Source organism: Otolemur garnettii, unplaced genomic scaffold, assembly GCF_000181295.1.
Source record: "Otolemur garnettii isolate 467f Iridium unplaced genomic scaffold, OtoGar3 scaffold00023, whole genome shotgun sequence".
NCBI lineage: Eukaryota > Metazoa > Chordata > Mammalia > Primates > Galagidae > Otolemur > Otolemur garnettii.
Window position 1 is genome coordinate 12,914,285 of NW_003852418.1, and position 3,353 is coordinate 12,917,637.

General features: G+C 48.3%; 1 protein-coding gene across 1 annotated transcript in view; it reads right to left on the bottom strand.

Moving 5' to 3' along the window:
• The window catches only part of ATP9A (ATPase phospholipid transporting 9A (putative)), a 118,323-nt gene extending 117,696 nt beyond the window's left edge, over positions 1 to 627 (bottom strand). Inside the window, exon 1 of the mRNA XM_003787704.3 lies at positions 591 to 627. The gene's annotated coding sequence lies outside the window, so the exon portion shown is untranslated. The remainder of the gene's footprint in view (positions 1 to 590) is intronic.
• Positions 628 to 3,353: the final 2,726 nt, after the last annotated feature.

Consider the following 3,353-nt stretch of genomic DNA (forward strand, 5'->3'; position numbering starts at 1 on the left):
GCCTCCCAAGTAGCTGGGACCACAGGCGCCCACCACAACACCCGGCTTTTTTTTTGGTTGCAGCCATTATTGTTGTTTTGGTGGCTTGGGCTGGATTCGAACCCTCCACCTTAGGCGTATGTGGCTGGCGCCTTAGCTGCTTGAGCCACAGGCGCCGAGGCTACAGCTGGTCTTATTCTTTCCAAATTACACCAAAATCTACCACTGCTGTAAGTTAAAAGGTACTTCAAGTCCATTCCTGAAGGCAGCCATAAAACACAGCCAGCCCTTTGCAATGACTTTCATCAATGCATCTAAGTAAAGATACCAAAAGAAATTTCTGTTCTGAAAAGGCCCAGAAGTCCAAAGAAGTTCAATGCCTTGCCTGCTCCTTCCAACACGTGGCTGAAGTCAAGCTCAAAGCATTGCCCCATCTCCTTGAGGACCAGCCCACAGGGACCTCCCCTTCCCAGAGGCTACTGAGGAGCTGGGAAGAGCTCTTTCCAGGGAAGCTCTGACTGATGGGGCTCCAGTATCCACACAACATCCCTCCGAATCCCCATCTGGGTTTAGAACAACACAACCCCAGTCTCCACAAAGGCAGAGAACACCTGGTCTGGTTGTGGTCAGCGAAGGGACTCTGTAACTGGATGTGGATGGCACCAGTGCAGCTGGGAGCTGGCAGAGGACGCAGAGATCACTTCTCAATGGACAGCTGCCAAGGCTGGTTCTCATCTGAAGGGAGCAAAAAGCTCTCTGTGCAACTCTTCCACCTCGGAAAGGGAAGGTCTGGGGAAGTCTGGATTTCACTCACCAACAACACCCTCTCCCCCTGCACATACCCCTTTATGCTGAGGCCTCATGCTACCTCTACCCCATCAAGGAAAGGAGTTTGAAACAAGTGGTATGCTGTATTCCTGACCCTACCTCCATTTTCTCAAAGGAAGGACACACACACCCCCATACACAGCAGATCCTTGAGATTTGCCATTTCTGTGTTTGCAAACGCATCTGCTCCCTAAAACTCAGAGACCCCCAAATCAATACTCACAGTACTTTCAAAAACATTCATAGATACACACTGTGTGGCCAAAATTTTAGCTTCCCCAGCCACATGCTCCTGGCTGAGGCTGCACAAGACTCACTCCACCTTCCCTCCCCACTCACACGCTGTAAACAAGAGCAGTTTCCAGGGTCTGTTTAGTGTTGCACGTTTTACATTTTAGTGCTTTTTCTTTTTTGGGGGGGGGAGGGCCAGGGTTGGGTTTGAACCCGCCACCTCCAGCATATGGGGCCAGCGCCCTACTTCTTTGAGCCACAGGCACCACCCTTCACACTTTTTCTTGGTGATTTCTCTATTTCAAGTGCCCACCACACTTCACCCCCTGGCACGATGCTGAAGTGCTGGCGAGTGTGCCTAAGCCCAGACAGGCTGGATGTTCCTTACCGAAAATGCACGTGTTTTTAAGAAGCTTGTGGAGGGAAGAATTATGAGTTCAAGGTCAGTCCATCAACAATATATATGAAATACGGGGGTCTCTAAGCAGAGACACACCTAAAACAAAGTTCTGTTTTGATCAGTTGACAAAGATGTTGCGACCAGAGGCTTATAGGAACCTGTCCCTGTACATCCCCCAGGAAGAACAGCTCAGCATTCCATAATTCTGTGCTCGCAGTGACTTTCTAGGACATAATTCCTGAGAATAATGAGAGTCACTACCTCCATCGTGGCAAAGAGAAAGGGCATTTTAATTTCCTTACCAGTAAAACAAGGATTAAAATAAACCAACACTGGGTGGCACCTGTGCTCAGTGGGTAGGGTGCCAACCCCATATACTGAGGGTGGTGGGTTCAAACTCAACCCCGGCCAAACTGCAACAAAAAAATAGCCAGGCGTTGTGGCAGGCGTCTGTAGTCCCAGCTACTCAGGAGGCTGAGGCAAGAGAATTGCCTAAGCCCAGGAATTGGAGGTTGCTGTGAGCTGTGACACCATAGCACTCTACCAAGGGCAGTAAAATGAGACTCTGTCTCTACCAAAAAAAAAAAAAAAAATCAAAGGGCCATTGTGTAATGTAAATAAGGAAATACTAGTTCAAAGCCAAAACACTGCAGATCCTGAATAAATGTTCATTTTTCTCCTCCACAGTCAAGGAATGAGTCACACAGACATGTCAATTTAAGTCTGTGTTCTCAGGCACAAGGTAAGCATGAGCCTTGAAATGCCTCTGACGTATCCTCCCAGGGGCCAGTCACCTCCATGGGATGGAACCTAGCGTGGGGATCGGCTCCCAAGGTCAGCAGGGTGCACCTGTCTATATCAGCCTCACCCTGCCAGTGTAACAAACTACTGCAACTTTAGTGGCTTAAAACAATGCAAATGTATCATCTTACAGCTGCAGAAGCCAGAAGGCCAGAATGGGTCTCCTGAGGTTAAAATCAAGATGGCAGCAGGGCTGTGTCCTCTGGAGGCTCCTTGCTTTTCCTCCTTAGAGGCCCTGTATTCCCCGGCTCATGGCCCCTTCCTCCATCTTCCGGGCACAGCACAGCATCTTCCAATCTGTCCCCAACTGACATTCACTCTCCTGCCTCCGTCACTCACATTTAAGGACCCTCTGTAATTAAACCGGACCCACAAGGATAATCCAGGATGATCTTTCCATCTGAAGATCATTAACTTCATCACCTGTGCCACATAATATAACACCACCACACGGGATTCAAAAGTGGACATAGTGGGCATTAGGCTGCCCACCACACTGTATATATTATGCCCTCCAGAAGAACCCAAATTTCATATTATTTGATTCCTTTCCATTAAAGGAATTAATTTGATTCCTTTGATTCCTTTAATTTGATTAATTTGATATTAATTTGATTCCTTTCCATTATTTGATTCCTTTCCATTCATCCAGCTGAATGATCACACCAGCGAGTGTCAAACTGGATGAGAAAGAAGAGGAATTGAGAGGCTCCCAGATCTGATCTCTACGGAGAAACATCAGAGGAAGGCTCCCTGAGCATGAAAGACCCCAGCAAGCTTCGGAGGCCAAAGTGAAAAGGGAAGAAAAGGACCTTCTAGGTAGAACGCTGAACAAGGCCAGGCAGTGGCTCACACCTGTAATCCCAGCACTCTGGGGGGCCGAGGCAGACAGACTGCCTAAGCTCACGAGTTCAAGACCAGCCTGAGCAAGAGTAAGACCCTGTCTCTAAAAATAGCTGGACGCTTAGTAAGCACTTGTAGTCCCAGCTACCTGGGAGGCTGAGGTTGCTGTGAGCTGTGATGCCACAGCACCCTACAGAGGGTGACAAAATAAGAGTCCGTCTCAAAAAAAAAAAAAGAACATGTGAACAGCATGTGCCAAGGGCCTGCGTCA